The 25,204-nt window shown below is 41.9% G+C and overlaps 1 pseudogene; it reads left to right on the forward strand.

Moving 5' to 3' along the window:
• The window catches only part of LOC125882278 (integrin beta-1-B-like), a 40,991-nt pseudogene that overhangs the window by 11,920 nt on the left and 3,867 nt on the right, over positions 1–25,204 (forward strand).

Raw genomic sequence — 25,204 nt, forward strand, 5'->3', positions numbered from 1 at the left:
CATAAAAGCAAGTGTTGAAGTAAACCATCATAAATGTGTTAAATGTTTGTGTAATTTTTCATTAAATTAATTTGCACATTAGATACAAAAGATGCAGCCTTGTTATGAGAGACAGAACATACACACATGCTGTTTTTCATTATCACATTGACACCTTCTCAATCAGTGATATTTCTTTATGCAAATGACTGTTGAGCTCTATAGTTGAATACATGCTGTGTCAGTTAGTTTTTTAAGTAGCTGTCTTAGTGTGATGTTTCTGTGGGTGAATGTTTATATAAAGGGTTGAAGTCAACCTAAACCTGTGTCAAGAACTTTCTAGAAGTGGGCCAGCACGTATGGGAGCACTGTGACACAGCCAGGGCACTGCAGAGGAGGGGCTGTCCTTTTGATCGCTTGGAGTACCCCAGAGGTTCCACTGTTTTTCTAAAGGACTGAAAAATCACCTTCCACCCTTAAGAACAAAGACACCAACAGCGGCACAGACTGGTCACGCAACTCCAGGCTCAGACTGTGCAACTGCACCTCAGGCCAGGTGGGGTATCTTATCATCAATGCTGGTTAAAAAAAAAACATGTTTTTTGTTCTCGTATAGATTAGAACACATTTCTCCTGTTTTCCAGATGGTAGTAAATATCTTCCACATTGTTTCATTAAGGTGACGGAGGTCTGGTGACAGTCAAACACACACTTAGAAAAGTCCAGACACACAGGCTGTGATGTCTCAGGAATTCCAAAGTCTTGTAATCGCAGTTGTGATGTGCTTTGCTTCAGACCTCAGTGAAGTGAACTGTTCTTTCAGGGAACAAAAAAAAAACAGCAGAGAGTTTTTGGCAGTGGCACAGAAGGCAAAGGTCCTGTTTGCAAACAGAAGCAGTGGCCTTTGTGGGAAGCGTGGTACTCCTGGTATAGATAGAAGGTGCACAGCAGCATAAACAAGCTGTTATTTGTTTTGCTGTGTGATTTCAAAATGATACATGTAGTATACTCATGGGGAAGTATGTAGTTTGGGATTTCAGTCTTACTTGTAAAAACCATATTGTAGGACCATAGGTAGAAATACTGTGGTCATGAATTCCAAATACCCCAGAAGCCCCCAAAGAAACAAGCTACCACAAAACAAATTCCTAAAAGGGAACTTTGCTTCCCTTTAAAAATTTAATTGTGGAAAAAAAAAATATTGAAAGGGAAACGTTACCAATTTTCAACAAGCTCTGTGTCATTGTGTGTGCAGGTGAGTGGTGTTAGAGCACCCACAACTCCCTGCTCATTCACCGGCGGAAGTCTACGGACTTTGGTGACACTTTTACTTTGATGACACTTTTACCGTCACCCAGTGGAATTTTGCCAGGTGAGCTCTAGGTGCTCATGGGCTATCTAAACATTTGTTTTAAATTTCAAGTAGCGTGTGATTTGGTGACTGTGAGAAAATACACGAAAAACTGTTAAAATGAGTGAATTGAATTAATTTCTCTGATCAGACATGACAACTTCAGCAGGAGAGTTTGGGAGCATCTTTTTAGACAATTATCTTGGACACGAGGGACTTACAAGTTTTATAGCTAGCTACTGACAAAGCACCAGACAAGTGGACTTTATGTTATAATACTGCCTAAGTTGCTTCACCAAATGGCCAACTGGATGTCTGACACCATTCAAAAGAAATATTAGATATTTTGGCATATGCAGTCCAGAGAGAAAATGTGTCTGTGTCAGTTGTTTGGTCTGATGAAAGTACTCTATGTCTGGAACAGCGGTCCTCAGCTGGCATCCATCTCGTCTTAGTGCATGTACATACATAGTCATGTGCACACATAACTGCACAGCACCCCCTGGCTAAAATGTGTTTCCATGTACATAGCTGTAGAGTGACCACATTTCATTTACTTCCTTATAAACCTGTACTATGTGATGGATCTGTCATTCTCCATGGAGGGTGACGTGGCCAATGTCAAGAAGCTGGGAGCTGAAGAAATGAAGAATACTACTAGTGACTTGCAGAATGGGTCTGTCTGCCTCAATTTCCATTTCCTTCTCACCTGAAATGTAGGCTAACATAATTTTTTTCTCTTTTTTATACCTCCATACTCCTTTATATGGTATACCCTTTTGTCACATTCACAGAGTTACACACCTGGGAGCTGCCCAGTACAATCATAATCTTACTACCGGCCACTGAGCAGCACTGCTAGTAGTGATTGGGGATTAAGCGCTTTGCTCAAGGACAACTGGTAGCTTTGGAGAGAATGGAGAATATTAGTTATTCACTTTCCACCCTTCAGTCTCAAAATTACATCTCAAAACTTTGTACTACTTCTTACTCCCCTCCATTCATTCCCACTCCAAAAGGCTTTGGGGCATTTGTGGATAAGACGGCGATGCAACACATCAGTACTGCAGGGACATGCTCAGGAAACACTGTAAGACGACTAAGCCCTGCCCCTGCATCCCTCTTTTGACCTAGCACCACATCTAGAGCCTTACACCTACAGAAGCCTCTTCACAGAGCTTGTAGGGGAGCAGCAGATCTCTAGTAACCTGGGTTTACCAGAGGGGGGGCTGAATGTCCCGATGCACGCAGCCGTCTGTGTGGAAGCCCAGCAGGGAGCAGGACTGCAATACAGAGATTGTTGTTTTGGTTTGGGTGGGCGTTATGTGGAGGAAGTGAAAAGACTGCAGACAATAGATGTGAGGGGTGTTTTAGAATACTAAGCTTCCTTTGGGAAACCACACCAGTCAGTTTTGGGTGGATTTTAAACTCATTATTGAGTTTTCCAATTTGAAAATTTGACTTCAATAATTTCATAATGACAGGTTTTAGATTTCAGTCCTACAGAGCGTGAATGCATAAAGTATTACTCATCCGTAGTCATTTGATTTCATGCAAAAGCAGAAAGGTAATTCTATTCCCAAAGCCTGTCAGAAACACTTATATCAGTCACAGTGCTCTATTTGCTGCCAATTGGCTATTCATTGACTGTTTGATGTTCCTCCCTTGCAGGAGTTGATCGGCTGGAGGAATGTGGCTCATCTGCTGGTGTTTTCTTCAGACGCTGGCTTCAGCTTTGCTGGAGACAGTAAATTGGGCAACATCTTAGATCCCAATGATAGAAAGTGTCACTTGCATAAAAATGTGTGCACCACAGGAAATTCACAGATATTATATTAAAGAAAGATCTTATATATATATATATATATATATATATATATATATATATATATATATATGTGTGTATATATATATATATTTTTTTTTTTATATTAACGCATAATTATCTCTGGGCAAAGTGTGTGGAGTCATATGGTACTGACAAACCTACAGAAAATTATCACCAAGCCCTGCAGCTCTACAGAACTTTTTTACCTTTTCACCCTCATTTGTATGCCTCTGTGTTGTCGATAGTCGTGGTCGGAGGCATGATGTTTTTGGGTTGTCCATCCCTCCATCCATCCGTCCTGATGTCCATCCATATGTACCCACATACATTTGTCCATATGCGTTATCTCAAGACCGCCTCAAGGGAAATTCTTCAAATTTGGCACAAATGTCTACTTGGACTCAATGACGAACTCATTACTTTTTGGTTGTCATAGGTCAAAAATCAAGGTCACTGTGACTTCATCCTTCTCATTCTCATAGGCAAAAAACCTCAAGAATGCCTCGAGGGATTTTTTTTTCTTTTTTTTTTCAAATTTGGCACAAACGTTCACTTGAACTCAAGGATGAATTGATAAGATTTTGGTGGTCAAGGGTCAAAAGTAAAGTGCACGTGACCTTGCATCCATCTCGTTCTGGGGAGTGCAATATCTAAAAAACACCTTGAGGGAATTTCTTGAAATTTGGCGCGAACATCCAATTTGAGTCAAGAAAGAACTGATTAGATTTTGGTGGTCAAAGGTCAGTGTGACCACATAAAACACATTTTCAGCCATAACTCAAGAATTTATGACAATTATGACAAAAAAAATCCCACAAATGTCTGAGGATATACTGATGTAGCGATTAAATCCAAGTCCAAAGTCAACTTGATTATGACATCATCATTCAATGTCATATCTCAGGAACAGACGGGGAGGCACTTGGTCAGACACTGAATTGGTGACACTAATCTGGAAATTGTGCTGATTGTATAGATCTTCTGTCCTGCCAGGGGGGAAGACAAAACCAAGCAATACCTAAATAATACTTTTTTCCCTAGATACCTCACTTTGAGGAATGTAAAACAGATTTTTCTAGAAACCCTTGAAAAAAACAATCACCTGAACAAGTGCCACTATATTATTGTCTTGTAAACTATTGTAATGTGGTATTTATTTATTTAACAAAATGCCAGATAGGCTAATGTCATCCATTATCATGATAATAAAATAAGGTCTTTGATTTGTTAGGAAGAACGTTATTGATACTCATTTACTAACTTACTTACATACTTCATTTCAGCAAGATACACAAACTCCTGAAAACCTGAATGACCTGTGTGTTGACCATAAAAACTTAATTAGTGATCACTATGTCTTGTTTTGAATACAAACTGTCTTAAATGTAAAAAACAGAGGCATTTGAAAATGTGTATAAACATTATCTTTGTTATAATATAATTCCATATCTATCAATGTTATATTCTTTCCCTGGTGTTTGCAGGGTTTACTCATTTTTATTCCCTCTGCACTCATCTTAAAATAGGTTTATATCTTTTTTTGTTTTTGCCCTCTAACTTCACTGCAGCACAAAAATATATTGAGGCTGACCTTCAGGGTTTCAGAAAGGAAGTGCACTGGAGAAAGAGAGACGCTGAGACAAAGAGAACAGGAGGAACGACAAAGGAACAACTTCAGATGAAAAATAATTTAATTTCCACGAGTCTGATCTGACCTGAGGTGATTATTTTAAGATTGTAGGAGTATTTCACTCACTGTTCTAATTTGTAAGACATGTTGTGATATTATATTTCACTTTATATATTTGATCTTGAAGTGTAGTTTCATAAGGCACACTTAAATCCTTGTGTCAGAAACATTATGTGAATTTAACTTGATCATATTGGTCTTACTTTTTGGAAATGTTTATGAGTTAACTATTTTTCTATGGAAGAAAAAGTTTTCTTGAACTTTATTTACATTTTGAGAACAATACAAATGTTGTTTCCAAAACAATGTCTGATTGACTTGTGTTTTGTCTCAGTATAACAAAATCAATTAAAATCAAATCCCAGACATCCTCTTAGGTGATGAGTAAATCAGTATTGATTCAATTTGGTTTCAGTGTCAGGCATCAGTTTAGATTCAGTACTTCTGGCTGACAATATTTCAATCTTGATTCAATCAGATTTTACTATCTGGGCTGCCAGGCGCCAAACAGACAAACAAAGTTAGCAACTAGCTTAAAGGGATAGTTTGGATTGGACTGTATGAGTAGCCTGGTGAAACCATCCTGATCTCGCAAGCTCATATTCGATTTCTGTCTGTCTGGCCATGCAATCATTAAGGCGCATTCTAGCATCAGTTAAAGCTTACCGGGCCAATCACAACCGTTTATAACTTTGGGCTGGGCACATCATCAGAATAGGAGGGACAAGAACGGAGTGAATGCATTTCGTAAACAACCAACATGGCTACTGATTTTGAATATATTTTAGGGTGGTCTTGGTCCGGTTACAAACAAACTCTGTGGTTCATTTGTGGGGAACGTGTTCTGACCTTGATCCCAACCAACTGCAGTCACATTACACATTGTTTGGGTTAAACAACATGACCATGTTAGAGCTCCAGAGGATTATTAATGTGCGCCTCCTCCTGTACTGCCTTAATACAATCAGCACATCCAATACATCAAAACATTGTTTTCTAGTTGGAGCTGCGCCTCGTTTTCAAACTGTATGGTTTGCCTAAAATGAAAAATGACAGCAATATAATACACGATGACCAGTGGTAAGATAGCCTGAGCGTCAGACTGAAGCTCCCAGAACCTTCAGTCTGACATCGCCTCCATTGAAGGCGATTTACAAGGGGGAGGGAATTTGATTTTTCCCTAAACAATCAGTAGAGATCAATGACTCACCCAGAATCTGACGTCATTAGTATCCATGCCTCGGGGCTGCTGAAAACAAGCGAGCATTGCCCGTTTAAAATGTCTCCGTCGTCGTGCACGCCCAGCTGCATCGCTGTTAAATCCAGTTTAGCAGCTTCCTTAATTTGGTCCTCCATTAACGCGAGTAGTGGCGAAATACCTCGATAGCATCGCTAATGTGGTCTGTAGGATCTGTAGCGGTCGCCATTGTTGCTATCCTCACCAGTAACCCACCAGCGTACAGCTTGACATCAGTGTGGCGCTGATTGGCTAATCGCTAGACCCGCCCCCACCCCCGGCATTCATTCGTCCGTCCATCGTTTGGACGAGATAAATCGCAAATTCATTGCAGTATGCCAGACCAGAGATGCAAGCCTACTCAGTTGAGTGGGCTGGGTCTATGGTCTGGAACCAGGCTAGTGCTAAGATCAACCTGCGTAGTTGTCCCTCCATTGTGACATTAGAAAGTGTCACATTTATCTTGCAAGTGTACTCTTCTTCAGCTTTTTGTTTACTTCCTGGATTTTTCCCACATGAAAATTCTGATCAGTCAAGAACACCTTTCTCACACAAGGCATTTTATCTGGTCCGCTTGCAAAATTTTGCCTGCTTGATATTGCTGCTGTAAGAACACAAACCAACTCTAGGCAATTACGCAACTTTGAAACAAAATTAGTCCCTGATTCGGACCAAAGCAAGCGAACTCTAGGTCTGAAAGCACCCTTAGCCACCTAATAAAAGTCCCACCTAAAAGAATCGGTATAGGTGTAACTGCAACACTTAATCACTTAGATATAGACTATTGTACTAATCGCCAACTAATTTGATAATCGATCAATAGGTTTGAGTAAAACATTTTAAAAAGTAAAAATTCTGATTCTAGCCTCTTATATGTGAATATATTCTATAATTTTTTTGTTTGTTTTTTACCACTGTATGACAGTAAATGCTATATGAAGGATATGTTTATGTTGCGTATATTAATACATCTGATGATGTCATCTTAGGCTTTTAGAAATACAGATAAACATTTTTCATCATTTTCTTACATTTTTAGGCCATATAACTAAGTAGTTCGAAAGAGTAATCAACAGAATAATCAACAATGAAAATAATTCCAGCCTTGCACACACTAATCAGAGGAATAAAAGTCCTCTGTTTATCCACCAACATGTTGCTATATGTTACATTATATAAAAAATATATTCACCTTGCCATCAGACAGCACCTGTCCTTGGAACCTACATTTTCTCAACTTCAGAGCTTGTGTATTCCTACGCAAAAGCGCCATTGTGCCACACAGCTGTTTGGGTCAGACAGTAGTTCATGGAAGAGACAACAAATACAAGAAAATAAAAATTAAAATGGAGATGATGACAGGGACAATGAAATGCTGTTCACTGTGGAGACAAGAGGATATCTTTATAAACCGGAGTATACAAAAGAAGAACTTACTGAAGTTTTATGGCTGAAAAAATGTAGTGCCAAAGGAAAGGGCTGTTTGATGGCAAGCTACCACGGTGAAAATGTTGCATTAATTTAATCTGATATTGATTTTATTAAGTGGCTGAAATACGTTTTGCTGCTAACCTCCATCTACAGCAGTACATAGCTTTGCTTCCATGGCAGTACTCCTGTCTGCTTCACCAAAGTGGGAGCGGGCCGACTGACATCTACTGTAGGCAATACACTGACTATGGCTTGGTCACTCATACAACCCTACTTCAAAAAATCCTAAATATCCCTTTAAAAAGAACGTGAGCATCTAACTTGAGAACCTGAGTCCAAACAACAGCTAAAAGCAGAGTAAACATCAGCCTTCCATTCATTCAGTGGACGTAAACAGGATTTTAATGGCATAATAATAATGCTGCTCAGGGCTGTTGTCTATTTGTTTTCAAGTTCCTCTCCTTTGTGGAAAAATTATTGATGTAGCTTTGTGATATCTCATGCTAATACTCACGCACAAAGACCAAAGCTTTAGCTCAGCAGAACACATCTGCGTGTGTGTGTGTGTGTGTGTGTGTCTTTTCATTCTGTTTGTAGCATCCATGGGGTTGCAGTGGTCCCGAGGAGCATACAACGTTTATCCTATAGACCAGATATTGCAGTGTGTGCTAAATTGATTCCCGTCAGCAATCCTAGCAGCGAAATAGAGTCCCAGGCTTCTGCAGACAGAAGTCAAAGACAGTGATTTAAAGGTCAGAATCAACAGCACAGTTCCCTGGGTAAAGAAGATGCTGACAGGCACACCCTGATGGGAAACAGCTGGAGTGTTTGTGGAGTAATCCAAACCCAAGCTTTCATCTCTTAATCTCACTGTGTTTCTGTATATACGGCTATAGGCGGGTGCGGGGGTGTCTGAACGTGTGCCTGCTTATCTGCTTGTGTATGCATTGTATGTCTTTGTCCCTGTGTGTTAAACATCCACATTACACTCTCACTGGGTTCATGAGGTTGTTATGTGTCCTGACCTCATTGCAGTCCAGGCAGTTGACAGGTGGAGTGAATATAGATACATTATTAATCTATTTCTGTCTGGATAAATGGCCACCCAAGGCTGAAAATGGATGTGAGAGATGTGGGTGCCGCTTCTCTCTGAATGGTACTTATTTATCTATTTGGAGGAAATGGAAAGTCTGTCAGGGAGAGTGAATGAAATGAGTGATGTGAAAGTGTTGTTAGATGGGAGGGAGAGGGGGAGGACAGGGATCAAGGGAAGAGGGAGAGCATGCTTAACTACTGATTACACATATATACACTTGCTAGAGTGTTATGCATTGCATTTTGCATCTGCCCCGAATTCCACTCTGTCCCTCGGTGGCTCATATCGCCGAAAGAGTGAGACAGGAGAACATCCAAGTTGTCTTCGCTGTCACTGTAGACGTCACACACTTGTATGAGGCACAGCAGAGACTCTGTAGTCATTTATTATTCATCCTTTTTTTTAAGAGAGCTATGAAGAGTTGCTGTCAATATACTATATTATATACTATAACTTTACTGTAATATACTAGTCCAGCTGAAGTAATGCTGCCATTACAGTGCTGGCCCCACGGTCGTAAACTTGCAAAATGCCATTTAAGAATTTCACTTTTAACGACTTTTATGGAGCTTTTCCCGAGAAATTTGCTGAATTCACAAGCCTCCCCTCCATGAAATCTTCATCTAATGCTCCATCTGAACCACACTCTTTGAACAGGAGCACTGTGTACGATTTAGAGGCATCGTGCGGTGAGGATCTCAGATTGCAATCAGCTAAAATTTCTCACGTGCAAAGCTTGACCTAGCAGTTGGGATTCCTTCAGTGTTCATTGATCAGGAGATTTTTACAGAAAGCTAAATGATCTGCAGAGGTCTCTTCTCCAAAACACAGGACCTGGGGCCAGTTGCACAAAGCACCTTAAGTTGAAATTTTTAAGATTTCCTTGTAAAAAAAAAACCAACAACAACAAAAACGGTTGCACAAAAACATTCTCAGATCTTCTCCTTAAGGTTTCCTTAAAATGGTGAAGGATTTTAAGTTTCTCCTTATCTTGGTCTTATAACTGAAGGAATTGCTTAAAATTTGTTCAATTTTGTCGTTTAGACACTCAGAGCCGGATTAGCGAGTTGATCCGAGGTGCCCAATTTTCCGCCTCGTAGGGTAGACATATTGGTGGAACCTTTTTGGTTTAAAAAGAACGAGGCACCTGTTGATGACTTGTGGGAGGAGCTGTTGATGACATTGCACATGCAACCCACTGGGGGTGGATAAACAGGAAACAGCTGATAGCAGGAATGAGCAGCTAGTAGCAAGAGGGAAACGTAAATCTGAGTGGCACTGTAAAGATGAGCAACTGGGGAGACAAGGAATTGACCTATGGCTAAGCCCCGCCCTCAAACGCGATGAGCCAATCACAGTGCATATAACCATTCCCATACACTCCCATTCTCTGCCTGGACATCCATTGTAATGCATTACAGAAGGTCAGTTTTGTTCGATTTTATGAGCTTTTTTTGAGATATGAAGTCTAAAAATGGTCAAACGGTGTGCATGGGGTACATGCAACTCTGACACAAGGTATCCTGAGAGGCTGGGCAAAGGGGTGTACATCTAAACCGAGAAAAGTGTCTTCTTTGAATAAAGTTGTGTGGTAACGTTAGACCACAACATCAACTCAACGTGAATAAGATTAACAAGGATGTCTACATCTGTTCTAAGGTAAGTCAACATCGTGTTTGAGGCAACATATTGTCACTTTGCTGGAAAGAAATATAAAGTAAAGTAAGTAAGTAGTATCTTTAACATCTCTAGCTAATGTTAGCTAAAATTAGCTAATAGTAATCGCAGAGATAACAAAGGTTGGCAAACGTTATCCTGAATGATTCAATGTAAATACTGTAGCACCAAACTAATGGAGAGACACTCTTGGTAAAGATGGTTAAAAGGCCGTTATCCTTTCAATGCTGATCCTCTATCTTGTTGTCTTTGATGGTGATGGCAACGAGATGCGGTTTATCACGCTTACACTGAGACCTGTAAATTTTTGGCTTGTAATTTAAGCTTTTCATCGACCTTCTCAACAATAAAATGATGAATACATCCCTCCAATGCGTAGTTTAGGCCCTTTTGTTTACTTCTCAATGACATCTGATCGTTATGTCTCCAAAAATTATCAATTGACTCCAGCAAAATGCCATGTACAGTGACACCTGCCATAGCGCCAGTCACTGAATGTTGATATTTTGTCCAAGTGAGTGGAGGGGGGCGTGGCTTAGCCATAGGTCAATTGCGCACCCTCCTTGCCCCACAAACCATCAAGTGATGGGGACGGTGAAGGACGGGCCAACTTATGAAAGAATTGCCGAAGGACTGACCAGCCGCTGCTTCCCTCGGAGTACGTCACTGTTTACGTCACACACTGAGCTACACATTATGTTACTTGCTTATGCCCCCCATTGCCCCGAAAAAGGTGCATTCTATATGAACAAAAGTAGGTAGGCAGCATTTTTCTCCACTTCCCGATTTTGTTTTTATACTGCAAATGCTGGAAGAAGACTGATTGGGCTTTCCTGCAAATTTGCACAATTCCTATTTAAAAAGGGCTAATGACTGCTCTGCGGTTTTATGCAACGGGATCTTTCCAGTCAGTTATTGGTGAGGTATTTCGTGTAAGCCTGAGGTGTCATACTTAAGGAGCAAACTTAAGATGCTTAAGGTGAACTAAACCTGTAAAAACACAGAATAAAACAGTATACATTACAAATGAGTGTTTCTATCAAGCTGTTTGGCTCATCGCAGTCAGGCTGCTAGCCATGTGCCTGATAATGGGTGCTCACCTTTTCAAACAGTGATTTACATTATCAGTCAGTGTGTCTCCAATGCTGTTTGGCATGTTGGAGACAAGCCCCTAGCCTAGCACCTGCTAATTTGTGCTCACCTTTTCGCTTTGATACCTAATAATAATAATGATCCAAACGTTCAGGAGGATTTCACCAGGAGCCAAATTATGCACAGAGGTCTCCTCCTCTCAAAAACAAGCACACCAGGTTATTAAAACCATTAAAAAAACTGAATAAATCAGCATTGGGGTTGCTCGCAAATGGGTTGCTCGCCCACCACATGCTGATGTACACTCACCATTTTTCTCGGATAACTTAATGTTAGGGAGGTTTTTAGTGACAGTCGAATTATCCACAGAGGTCTCTCTCTCTCTCCAAACAAATGGACCCAGTGATTTAAGCAGGTTCATATTAAATTCATTGTTTTACATCGCAGATGGCCTGCTAACTATGGTGGCTGACTCGAAAAAACATGGCAATGCAAATGACCCTATGTAGAGCCAGTGTTTGGTTTGTCCATTCTGGGTTACTGTAGAAACATGGCACTACAACATGGCGATCTGCTCCCTATGTTAATATAAACAGCTTGTTCTAAGGTAATGAAAACACTACAGTTCTTATTTTCAGGTGATTGTACACCAAAGAAAACATACTTATTATATTATATTCCATTTCTGCCAATATATATCCCCCTAAACCCTACACACTGGACCTTTAAGGAAATGATTAGATGATGATAAACCTGAAACCAATACTGACTAAGCCTCAAATCATGTTAGATCAAAGGTTTAATCTCATGATATTCTACATTTTTGTTACTGTCAAACAAAATTTTTTAAAATCCTAAAAGAGCAGAGTACTGTAGTTTGTAGAAAACAGGAGTAAATGATGTGTTTGTTGATAACTGTTTTCAACTGTGGATTTGGTGCTGGTGAGTATTAACGGCAGATGGAGAGTGCAGCTAGGATCGGCTCAAACGATACAGTGCCTGAGTGCATTGTAATGAAGAAAAATGTCACCCACTGCAATGGTGTGGCTCATTGATTTGTTTTTAATAGGTTTTGGACAACAGTGGAGGACTGTGGCACCCAGAAATAAGATATATGAGCTTTGACAATACAAGCAACACATGTTTAGATCAATGAGTTGTTGGTTTTGGCCTTTAATTGGGTATTTGCTAACAATTAGAACTTTATAGAATATCAACAGACTTATCCTTCATAATCAACGTGTACCCTGAGGTCAATCAAAAGTAGTAACCAAGCAGTAACCTCTGGGGCTTAAAAATAAAGCCAACGTATAGTGCCAGAAACTGCAGTTCCTCAAATGGCCACTTGAGGATGGCTCCATAAATAAGTCAATCCTAAAATGCCCAAATTTACAGCACAAATAAACATGTATACAGCCTGATGCAAAAAAAAAACAACATTTTGGGTCTCTATTTTCCCCTCATGACAACTGTAGGGGGGGTGAATTTTTACATAACTCAACCGTTTAAATTTTAATAAGGCTTAAAGTTATACATATTTAAAGTGGTTGCCACTTCGAAGGACAGGCTGTCTGTTCGGTGTCACCTCTCCCAATATTGTCACTTTTCATCACTTTGAGCTCCATAAATCCAGAGTGGTAATGACCAAAATGCTAAACTTGAAGATTCAAAATGGGAGTCCACAAACCAATGGGTGTCGTCATGGGGGTTTCCTTCATTTAAACAATGTCAAAATGAACTGTATATCAGCCTGGCTGTGATTTGGTTGTAAGCTGAGCTGATATGACTTTGTGACCTCAAGTGTGATATTGCTTTTATACAACAGTAATCAAGTAGTATCACATAGGCTACATCTGTGTGTCTTTCATTCTTGATGAAAAACTTAATCACTACGTTGCGTCGTCTCCTGCTGTCATATGAGCACACTGGAGATGTGCAGTGAAGTGTCCAGGCTTCTTTCCATTCCTTTGTCCTTTTCTGACCATTCATTATTTAACTCAAATGTCATTTGGGTAATATGTTTAATTTTGCGGTGCAAAGTTTGTTACAACGACCACAGTTCAAAGTCCCAGTGCTGTTACACTGTATATCAGCACTCATGGAATGTCTCCTGTCCAGTCAAAATGCTCAGTCAGAACCAACTGTTGTATATTGTTTCATACAGTCTGGTGGTTAGATATTAAGTTGTTTTGTTCATTATTTTTTTAAATTCGACCATTTTCCTGTGGATAGGGATGTAAACAGTTAATCTGCAACTGCTGAGAATATGACACGTCAGTCTGTAGTTTAATTTTGCTTCTCTTCAGTTTATCGCACTGTACACCACCCAGGTCCAATGGAAGCTAGCTAACGTGAGTGGCACCGCTCATCAAGCCATTACTGCTAGTAGTATTGTCTCAACACAACAGCATTGCTGTGGAAGCACTGCCCACTCTCCAGTCTCCCCCCCAGCTCACCATGGTAAGTAAGCAGTTCAGTTTTCAGCCATAAAACCCCTCTAGCATTGCTGACGATGTTATCACCGTTAGCATGGATAGTGGTGCTAACGTTGTAAATAATGCTGAAAGGGTTTTGTGTTTCAAAATGAAGCTCAATAGGGCAACCCCGGGAAGACTGGAGGGTGGGTACAATGTTTCTGTAGCAACAGGTTCCGCCAATGGAATGGAATGTAATAGCCAAACAAGCAGCGCAGCTAGTTAGCTAACATTAGCTCCCTCCTGGCCCGGCATGGTTTGCACTGCAAAGTGGCCAAGAAACCAGTGGAGACCAGAGGCTGCGCAGTGGGCACAATGTTTCCACATTTTAATGCAGCTGGCCGGCTGTGTGTCAGCAAAGCCAACAGAAACTAAAATAAAAGCCAAACTTTTACTACACAAAACAAATTCCATCTCTTAATGTATAGCGCTTTGAAATGCAGTGCTAAAGCTCACTGAGCCAGTGGAGCGCTGGAGGTCATCATCATCGTCTACACTATAAAAGACCTCTTGTATTTCCCTTTTTTTTTTCTTTTTTAATTAGAAATTATGTGGGTAGTTACTGTGATATATCTTGATCGAGCACTCGGTACTCGACTATGTTCACCTGTGTGTTTGATCAGGGCTCGATTGCTCGTGTCTGTTGTCCTTGACATGGCTACCAGTAGAGGCTACCGTTATACTCTGAACATCGTCTCCGTGTCCTGGTAATTATACAAGTATCACAGGAACATATACACACCCTGCATTCGGGAGTCAAGCTATACTACAACAGTATATCTAGGAAACCACAACATGAAGACGGAGTTACAGAGTGACAGATGAAGTTCAGAATAAGCTAACAGGGGATAGCAACAGGCTAGCGCGAATATAGAGCAGTTCAAACCGCCGTCGCTGCTGAATCTAACTGGTAACCTCGCTGAAAACTGGCGCAGATGGGAACAGCGTTTTCGGCTGTATGCAACAGCCTCAGGTGCGTGTGACGAAGAGGAGGTTAAAGTAGCAATCCTTCTTCACACCATCGCAGAGGAGGCACTTGAAGTGTACAATACACTCACAGTTACCCCAACTGATAATGATGTGACAATGGAAGACGTTCTCAACGCATTCAAAGACTACTGCAGTCCTCTGAAAAATGTTGTATTTGAACGACATCAGTTTTGGTCACATCCGATGATAGGAGGTACATCCGTGGACAGATTCATCACAGAGCTGCGGCAGAAAAGCAAAGACTGTGAGTTTGGCATAAGTGAAAATGATATGCTCAGAGATAAACTCGTATTCAGCATAAATGATTGTTGAGACTGTTACGTGAAAATGGCCAAACACTTCACAGAGCCATAGAAATATGCAGAGCAACAGAGCTAGCCAAGACACAGATACAGGCAATGCAGGCTACACGTCATACATGAGGCTCCAGTAGAAGCTATAGAGAAAGCATCAGGACAAAAGAGAGTGGGCGCTTGGAACAAGAGCAGCAAAAAGCATGCAGCGCCAGCGACCAACAACTGTCAAAAATGTGGAAGAAAACATGAGCCACGCCAGTGTCCGGCTTTTGGAGCAGCATGTCACACATGTGGAAAGAAGAACCATTTTTCCAAGGTATGTCGAGCGGCCAGCCACAACACTGGCAATAATAAAACAAGGACTATGAACTGTATAGAGAGCGAAGTTGATTCTCTGTATATTGGCCAGCTAGGAAGTGATATAGAGGGTGCTGAGGCACAGACAGATGTCAACCCATGGTACACAATGGCCAGCGTCAGAGGCATGGACATAAAGTTCAAGCTTGACAGAGGAGCTGATGCAAATGTGCTGCCTATGTCCATTTTCCAACGGCTGCCAGGTCCCCTTCAGCTGCAGCCAACAAAGACAGTGTTAGTTGCTTTTGGGGGTGCTCGCCTGCCTTCAGAAGGTGCTGTGTTTCTGGAATGCAGCCAAGCATACAGCAACTCTGCAGTTCCATGTGACTAGTCGGACTGATACGTCGATCCTGGGCGGAACAGCATGTGTGGATTTACACCTGGTTACAAGGGTGGAGGCGCTCACAACACTGCCGAAGCCACCAAAATCTCCAGCTACCAAAGAGGAGTTGGTTGAAAGATATGCAGAAGTCTTCACAGGGCTGGGTGAGTTTCCCGGGGTACACCACATACATGTTGACCCTGATGTTGTGCCTGTGATACATGGCTGCAGGAACATTCCCCTCTCAATTATGGACAAACTAAAAGACACACTACATGACCTAGAGAGAAGGGAGGTCATAAAGACTGTCACAGAACCGACAGAATGGGTGAACAGTCTTGTTGCCACAACGAAAAAGAATGGTTCACTGAGGGTGTGTTTGGACCCTTGTGACCTGAATAAGGCTGTTAAACGCTAGCACTATTCTATTCCCACCCCCCGAGAATGTGCGCAGTAAATTATCAGGAAAATCCATCTTCAACATCCTTGATGAGAAAGACGGATACTGGCAGATTAAACTGGACGAGCCATCTTCAAAACGGTGCACCTTCAACACACCATGGGGCCGGTTCCGCTTCCTCAGGCTCCCCTTCGGGATGAAATCTGCAAGTGAATTGTTCCAACAAAAGAACTGTGAAACCTTTGGTGACATACAGGGCGTGCATATCATCGCAGATGACATGATCATTGCAGCGTCATCAGACCAAGAGCATGACGAAATCCTGCACAAGGTAATGGAGAGAGCAAAGACAGCAAATGTGAAGTTTAACAGAGAAAAGATCCAGTTCAAAGACAACACAGTAAAATACATGGGGCACATCATCACAGCAGGAGGACAGAGAGCTGATGAAGCAAAAGTGAAAGCAATAGTCGACATGCCACCCCCAGAGGACGAACAAGGCCTGCACCGCCTGTTGGGAATGACAAAGTTCTTAGCACAGTACATCCCGAACAAAGCCTCGTTGACAGCACCTCTCAGACAGCTGCTCAAGAAAGATGCTGTGTGGCAGTGGAATCCACACCACAGTGCAGCACTGGACAAACTAAAAACTGCCCTCGCACAAGCACCGGTATTGGGGTTCTATGACCACAAGAAACCACTGACACTGCAGGCAGACTCCTCTAAACACGGGCTTGGAGCATGTCTACTCCAGGAAGGTCACCCCATATGCTATGCATCACGAGCTCTCACTGAGACTGAACGGAGATATGCTCAGATAGAGAAGGAGCTGCTCGCCATAGTCTTCGCAGCCAAAAGATTTCATCAGTACGTCTATGGCAGGGCAGTGACTGTGCAGACAGACGACAAGCCTCTAGAGATATTTGTACAGAAACCGCTATGCAAGGTACCAGCACGGCTGCAAGGTATGCTGCTACAACTGCAGAGGTATGACCTGAACATCACATACACAGCTGGCAAGCACATGTATGTTGCTGACACGCTGTCACATGCAACAGTGGAAAGGAAGGGAGAAGATGAGAACCCCTGTGAAGAAAGAGTTGTGTACGCTGTGGAAGCCACAGATGCACTGAGTGAGGAGACGCTTGCCAAACTGAGAGAGGCAACTACTGTGTGTTGCAAGCTGTGTGTGAAAAACACATGACAGGATGGCCATCTACAAGACGAAGCGTGGACAGAAATGTACACAGCTACTGGCCAATGCAACACAACATTAGCCTTCAAAATGGTATTGTGATGGTCGGAAACAAAATTATCATACCACAGAGCTTCAGAAAAATCATCTTGGAGAAGCTATATCTAGCTCACCAAGGAGTTCAACGCACAAAAGCCAAAGCAAGAATAGTCCTCTACTGGCCTGGAATGTCACGTGATATTGAGGTGATGGTTGAGAAGTGTGCTCAGTGCCAGCAGCTGCAGCCACAGCAGCAGAAAGAACCCCTAATTACACATGAGGTTCCAGAGATACCATGGATGAAGGTCGGAGCAGACATCTTCGAGCTGAGAGGACAGTCATATCTTTTACTGGTGGACTACTTGTCAAAGTATCCAGAAGTGTTGAACCTGTTTGATAAGACAGCCCACACGGTAATCAAAAAAATGAAGACTGTCTTTGCCAGGCATGGTATCCCCAAAGAGGTGGTGTGTGACCACGTCCCATTTGCCAGTTATGAGATGAAGTTGTTCGCTACATCATGGGAATTTAAGCTCACACACTCCAGCCCAGGATATTCACAATCGAATGGGCTCACCGAGAGAACCATAAAGACTGTCAAACATGCCATGATGAAAGCACTGGAAACTGGCACAGATCATCTTGTCCTGCTGTCACTAAGAAACACACCAGTGACAGGCCTGCACATGTCACCTGCACAAATGTTGATGGGAAGAGTCCTGCGGAGCACACTCCCATGTTCCACCCTTGTGCTGCAGCAGTCAACTCCACAGCATGTGCACAGCAAACTACAGGATCTGCAGGCACGCCAGCAGCGCTACTACAACCAAGACGCCAAGCCGTTACCAGCACTGCACCCAGGTACCACCGTGCACATGCAGACACGGCGTGGATGGGAACCTGCTGTAGTGATACATCAAAGAGACGAGCCGCGTTCCTACACTGTGCAGACACCTACCGGAAAGACTTTCAGGAGGAATAGGCGTCATCTAAGGAAGATACACCCAAGTCTGTACAGAGACACTAACCCTGATGAAATGTCAGAGGAGATGTGTCCTCAGACACCCACCACCACAAGATCTTCCAGCAGAGAGCACTGATCGCTCTCACACACACTGCACCAGGAGTGGTAGGGCAGTCAGGCACCCTGCCAGATACAAAGACTATGTCATGGAAAAGTAATAGAGCGGTTGAGTTTGTTGCCAAGTTAAGTTTGCTTGATTTAAAAAAAAAAAAAAAAAAAAAAAGAGTAATAAATGAAAAGGGAGGAGAATTCTGACTGAAATGTTCAGGAATGTTTTATTGAAATGTCAAGTTGCAATACTTTGAGAGTGTTATCTTGATGCTTTATTGAAGTTCTTATTGAGAAAAAACAAACAGAACTAATTGAGATATATTGATTGAAGTGTTCTTGACAGTGCTTGTCACTAGAGGTTACAGTAAGAGTTAATATAGTATGACCCAGTCTATTTCCCAATTTGGAAAAGGGGGATGTGATATATCTTGATCGAGCACTCGGTACTTGAATATGTTCACCTGTACTGTATTTGATCAGGGCTCAATTGCTCGTGTCTGTTGTCCTTGACATGGCTACCAGTAAAGGCTACCGTTATACCCTGAACATCGTCTCCATGTCCTGGTAATTATACAAGTATCACAGGAACATATACACACCCTGCATTCGGGAGTCAAGCTATACTACAACAGTATATCTAGGAAACCCCAACAGTTACCGGTTAATGGGTGTCGGTCTTTTAAAAGTGAAATTAACTGAAACTGACATCCCTACCCATACCTTCTTCCATCAGAGGGGGAAATTTTCATCCACCACTAATTCAAGCATCCATGCTTTGACACAATCTTCAGTTTGTCTATGCCACCGTAATAGAAGGATTGCTAGAAAGAGTAGCATATAAATCAGCTGGCAGACTGTCAATAAGCACATTCATTCATCTGTGTTGAGGATATTGTTGCTTCGCTGCAGGGCCTAAGAAGCATCATCCCAAAATGTGCAGTCGGAACCCTTTCCAACAACTCCCACAACATCCTGCAGATAATAGTTGAAGCATATAATGCAAGTGAGGCACCCTTCCTGCAAAGGTCATTAGCCTCGTGTAGCATGCTGACACCGTCTCCAGTTTAAGAGGTTAACTGCTCTATTGACTGCCGACACTGACCTCTGAGGTTGCTATGGAGAACAGCACGCTGCCACCATGGTATCACCTCTCCTATACATCACACTGTAAGGGCTGCTAACAGAGGCACGGTGAGCAGTGGTCCACCATCACCTTAGGTGACGAGGTGTGTAGTCACGTGCCTGGCTCTGTGTGTGGTAAGTGCTGCTGTTAGCATGTGGCTGTTCACAGCCGAAGCCACGGTAATGCTAATTATGATTATCTCATTAGTGGAGCATTATATTGTGCTGAAGGAATTCTCACGTCCCCTCTAGGTGAGTTTTAATGTAAGTATTACAGCACCTCTGTGCATGACTGCTTCACAAAGACCATCACGTGTTATTATTAAGCCCCAAGCTGTAGTGAAGAGGTTGAGGTCTTGCTGAGCCCCATATGTGAGTGTTCATGTCAAAAGGACATGGCCCCTTACAGTCCTTCCTGTAGCCATGGCAACGGCGCTCTGGAGTGTGGCACATGCAGGTAGGTGAAGTGGCTTGATGGCATCAATTTTGCTAACAAGCTTAATTTCTGGTAATACAGGGATAAAAAGCAAGCAACAGATCTTTGTTTCTGTTTTACAGGTGTGAAAAAGGGAAAGTGGGAACAAATGCAATCAAGCAGTCAGACAAGACGGCTGACTCACACTGTGCCAACGTGATAATGCTTCAGAACTGTGCAGCGGACATGGAGATTGTGTTTGTGGGAAGTGTGTTTGTCGTAAGAGCAGCAAAAGGTCCGATCAAGCTTACCACAGGCCGTTGTGTAAATGCAGTGCTTTCAGCTGTGAACATTAGTAAGTGTGAAAGTATGGGTAGCACATGGACATGTACTGTTAAATATTTATTACATAATCCAAGAATGACAGCCCTCAGGGCAAAAAAAAAAACAAAACAAAAAAATGCAGCCAACGCAGAAGTGTCAAAAATGGCAATTCCTTGAATGGCCACTTGAGGCCTGCTCTAAAAGTGAGTCAGTCCACTTCAACCACCATGTAAAAATGTCCAGAAGAAATAAACATGTTAACAGCCTGCAACAAAAAGTGGTTTAGACGTCTATAGCTTATTTCTCCATACATAACAACTATACAGAGGTTGAATTTTTATATAACTCACTGTTGGCTATATTTAGCGAAGGGCTGATGGAAATGTATTTAGTTGTTTTGCCATAAATCACAGTATCACACAAAGTGAAAATTCTGACCTGATGATTCTGACCTGGATGGCAACAGTTATTACAGCCTGTTTTCATTCCGTCAAACTCGTCAAATATCACTGCTTTGTCAGTGATCTGAGCGTTAGACACAGATAGGTATAATACACACCAGGCAGCGGCAGGTCTGGACGCAGCAGCCACCAACAAAGTTGTCAGTGGACGTCCATGTAAGATACCAACACACAAAGGCAACTTTTGGGCATTATTAAACACACTGGCTGGCAGCAGTCTGTTATGCTACCGGTCACAACGTTATTTAAGGAGCTGGAACATCCTTGAAGGGCAGGCATGAGGGGAGGTGGATGGGTCCAACAAACCCAGGACTTTAACCTGGGAGCGCGCTGTTATTTATGAATGTTGACACAGCATCCCAAAACAATCAGAACAGACACAGGGATATACCTAGCGCATCATATGTAGACGTGAGAGCCCAAAGCAAAGCAGCAGTATTTGATGAGCTGGGATGAGAACATGTTTGTTGTTACAGTTCATTCAGAGGTGGACGCATGTCTGAACCAAAATTTCATGGCAATCTATGACATAACTGCAGTGTCTGTCTGACAACTTTTCCACCAGCAGGTGACCCGGTCTTACATGCAATGCAATGTGGGATACACTTGGCTCTGAATGTGTTACTTAAGTGTGCTGACTGAGTAGTATGCATCATGTGTTGGTGAAGTGTACTCTGGCGGGAGACTAATTTTCTTACTACCTGGTGGCGTTTCAATGTGCACTAAAGTGCTTAAGACCTCCAGTATGAGTACTGACTGAGTTGTAAAGTGATTAATTAAAAATAAATATGGCACACATTCAATTACTGAGAGTATATTAAAAGGATATGTTGACATTAAAAGAAACTGTAGATTGTCTAAAGTCTTTGCTGACTACCAAAATATACCAGAGTGGTGTATTGTAAGAAAAGAAACTCAAATAAGCAGAATTTACTTCCAAAGAAAATCAGTGTTTCAAACGGAAATCCACCATGAAGGAATGAAGCATTTGGTTATTAAGTGTTGCCTAAAAGCATCACACATTTGATTTATTTATTTATTTTTCATTAAATCAGCTCCCCCTCAGTCTGAAAGTCAATTGATTTAAAATGCAGCTCATGAAATCAGTTTTCTTGTCACTGTAACCCACCATTAGAGTGCATGAAACAGAATTTTAAAGCTTTGCAATTGGATTTTAATGCAGTAAGTGGGAGTTATAGCTGACCTCTCTTCTTCAGTTTCTTCTTAATGCTCACAGGCCTCTTGTACCATTTGACTTTTTATTTAAAAATATATATGCAATATATATGTCCCCCTACATCTGCAAGCTGAACTTGATCGTGCTCACGAGCAGGTCTACCAGATGAAAAAGATACAAGACCTGGCGGATTTCAAAAATCCCTGAAGGAAATGGAGAGCCTTTGCCACACCATCAACAACGGTCAGCAGAAAATAAGCTTGATGGTGATGTCTGAGTGTCAGAAGCTGCAGCTTGATTTCAAGAAAAAACTGAAACAGGTGGAGGAGCAGATCCATGACAGGGACACCAGAATCCTGGACCTCATGAAGGAGAGGACAAAATGGATGCAGCTCAGCACCTGAACAAGCTGAAGCGCAACGAGATAGTCGCCATGAGGCAGAGAAACAAAAGACCTGGGAGATAGAGGTATAACAGATGGAGGGAGAGAACAAACAACTGGAGGAAGAGAAGAATGAACTGGAGGAGCTCTGTCTGGAAATGAAGAACAAGAAAAGAGGTTTCTTGTTTCGCAAGAAGACAGAGGAAAGACAGACAGAGTTGGAGAGGATGAAAAGCAAAATGCAGCAGAAGAGAGAAAAGGAGGAGAAGGCAGAGAAACAAAGGAGGAGATGACTGAGATGAAAGAAAAAGACAAGCACGAGATGGTGGAGAAAGAAAAGGAGAAGAAAAAGAAGAAGAGATTTTGAAGCTGGACCACAGTGGCTCAGTGATTAGCACTGCAACCTCACAGAGAAACCTCCTCCTGTCTCCGTGTGGAGTTTGTATGTCCTCCCTGTGTCTGTGTGGGTTTTCTCCTGGTCCTCAGGTTTCCTCCCACAATCCAAAGATAAGCACTTTAGGCTGATTGGAAACTCTGAATTGCCCCAAAATATATCAAATAAACAAAAATCAGAATCAAATGAACAATCAGATGAAGCTTGCAATGTATCTGCCTCTCTGAATAGATGGTATAAATACATCATTGTTTGACATTATGGTGGCTAGAAAATATGGCTTTGACCAAATACCTTGATATCAATATTGCTACGAAATTGTTGAGTTGACTACTGGTGCTTTCACAAAATATTAACACAATGAGATTTTTGAGAAATAATCTTCTGTAATGTGGCTATTATGACTAAATGGGCAAAAGCAAGTAATAGAAAGGCTACAACAGTGGGGTAGGTTAAAATATTACACAATGTTATCGTAATGCAGCCTTTAAAACCAGAGAAAGACTTCCATCCATCCATTTATCCACTTATCTGGGACTTAGTTGCAGGGACAGCGGGCTGAGCAAGGTATTCCAGACATCCCTATCCTCAGCAACGCTTTCCACCTCCTCCTGAGGGATCCTGAGCCGTTCCCAGGTCAGATGAGATATGTAAAAGCCTTCCAGTGTGTTGTGTGTCCACCTCAGGGCCTCCTACCAGTTAGACATGCCCAGAAAACAGTCAGCGGGAGGCACATAAAAGGCATCCTAATCAATTGCCCAAACCACCTCAACTGGCCCCTTTCGACATGATTGTGCAGTGGCTCTACTCCGCGCTCCTTTTGGACATTGGTGCTCACCCTATCTATAAGAGTGACGCCTCGTTTCCACTGACATATGTGACTGGTGTCTGTAGATCCGCAAATATATGGATGATGCCTCTAGTGTCCAATGCAAGGAAGTGCATTTCTTTTCAGATGGATAGAAACCTGATAGAAACTACCTGTAGCCAGGTAGCCATCCAGTAGTTTGGAATATGCGCTTGGAACATTACCAGGACAGAAACAGGACCTGCCAGGTACGTGGCATGTTTTGTGATATATTTAAGTAAAAAGACACATGTACCGCTGAGCAAGTCATACTGACAATCTGACTGTATATAATATATAACCATATTTTAGCAGAATAACATAACTTAGAGTCACAATGTGACAAAACTAGATCAACAAATTGTTTTTAATCACACAAACACACTTGACAATCACCACAAGCAACTGAACTTAAGGAAATAGCCTGTTAGCGAGTTAGCAGCCTGTTAGCTAAGCTAGCACACTGTCATACAGTCTTTCTGAAATCCACCGCAGGAGTTCAATTTTTTAACACACGGCAAATTGCGGACCGAAATATTATAGAGGGGAGGGGAGATTTTACTGACACATCGGATATGACAGACATTCCCATAGAAATGAATTGACTTCTGGTTGCCTCATCTGGCTGCTTGTATCTGTGGCCTCATTCTTTGGGTCACTCCCCAAAGCTCCTGACCATAGGTGAGGGTTGGAACGTAGGTGGGCTATGGCGACGTTGATAAGGTAACATAACCATGACATAATTCCAGATTCACAGAGCATATCAGCAGCCATAGCTATTGCTTTAAGTTTGTTTTCAGTTCATGAAACTTAATTGTAGCATTTTGGTCTTCTCTAAAAGAGTCATTTAAGCTGTTAAGTTTTTACAGTAAGTACCTTTTGTCGTAATGGTTTTAAGCCTGTTTTTTGACAGTGCAAATTGCATTAGCATTATCACAGTTAACCATAGACTGTAAATGCAACATGCTAACCAAGTAACTAGCAGCTAGCATCAGGGTTATGGTGCATTCCATTTGCCCTTGGAAGTCGGTATTTTCGAGTTCCCAGTCGGAAATTTCAACTGCAACACCCCTTGAAGTCAGATTTCCAACTCAGGAAGTCAAGAGAACCTCACCAACCCCAAACTCAAAAATTCAAGATGGCCAATCCATGCATCAACAGTAGTGAAAGCTGTATCAATATAGGCTACTATTTGTTAGCATTCCTGTGTTGTTTGTGTGTAACTCAAACAGTTGTACACACAGTACTGTCCAACATCTATCTGTGGACATAATGCTAAAGTGTTAATACACAGTGATGCGTTGTTAGCAACTGGTATTGCTAACAATGGTCAGTCTGGCTTGAACTGGTATTATTAATAACAGGGCTGCCAAGTTTCAGAAAATGACAAGAGTGAGACTTTAGTGTCATAATGCGTTCGTAAAAATTTGGCCTTTTTTAACATCGATTTGGCCTGTTTTAACGTTGATTTATACCTTAAGACTGATGTCCTCACCTCCATGCCAGTGGCTCTCCCTGCACTGTGGCCTCCTAATGCTAGTCTTAATTAACCA

Source organism: Epinephelus fuscoguttatus, linkage group LG21, assembly GCF_011397635.1.
Source record: "Epinephelus fuscoguttatus linkage group LG21, E.fuscoguttatus.final_Chr_v1".
In the NCBI taxonomy this organism is placed as follows: Eukaryota; Metazoa; Chordata; class Actinopteri; order Perciformes; family Serranidae; genus Epinephelus; species Epinephelus fuscoguttatus.